The sequence below is a fragment of the Oncorhynchus kisutch genome, linkage group LG15, assembly GCF_002021735.2.
Source record: "Oncorhynchus kisutch isolate 150728-3 linkage group LG15, Okis_V2, whole genome shotgun sequence".
NCBI classification, from domain to species: Eukaryota; Metazoa; Chordata; class Actinopteri; order Salmoniformes; family Salmonidae; genus Oncorhynchus; species Oncorhynchus kisutch.
The window spans coordinates 81,405,114-81,405,724 of NC_034188.2; positions in this window are offsets into that span (position 1 = coordinate 81,405,114).

Sequence of the window (611 nt, forward strand, 5' to 3'; positions counted from 1 at the left end):
ATAAATATGGGTTGTATTTAGATTGTGTTTGTTCTTCACTGGTTGCCCTTTTCTTGTGGCAACTGGTCACAAATATTGCTGCTGTTATGGCACACCGTGGAATTTCACCCAGTAGATTTGGAAGTAAATCAAAATTGGGTTTGTTTTTTAAAATCTTTGTTGATCTGTGTAATCTGAGGGAAATATGTGTGTCTAATATGGTCATACATTTAGCAGGAGGTTAGGAATTGCAGCTCAGTTTCCACCTCATTTTGTGGGCAGTGTGCACCTAGCCTGTCTTCTCTTGAGAGCCAGGTATGCCTACGGCATCTGTATATAGTAGAAGCTTTCCTTAAGTTTGGGTCAGTCACGGTAGTCAGGTATTCTGCCACTGTGTACTCTGTGTTTAGGTCCAAATAGCATTCTAGTTTCCTCTGTTTTCTTGTTAATTATCTCCAATGCATCAAGTAATTATCTTTCTGTTTTCTCATGATGTGGTTGGGTCTAATTGTGTTGCTGTCCTGGGGCTCTGTGGGGTGTGTTTGTGTTTGTGAACGGAGACTCTGGGACTCTTCTTGAGGTTAATCTCTCTATTCTCTCTCTCTCTCTCTCTCTCTCTCTCTCTCTCTCTC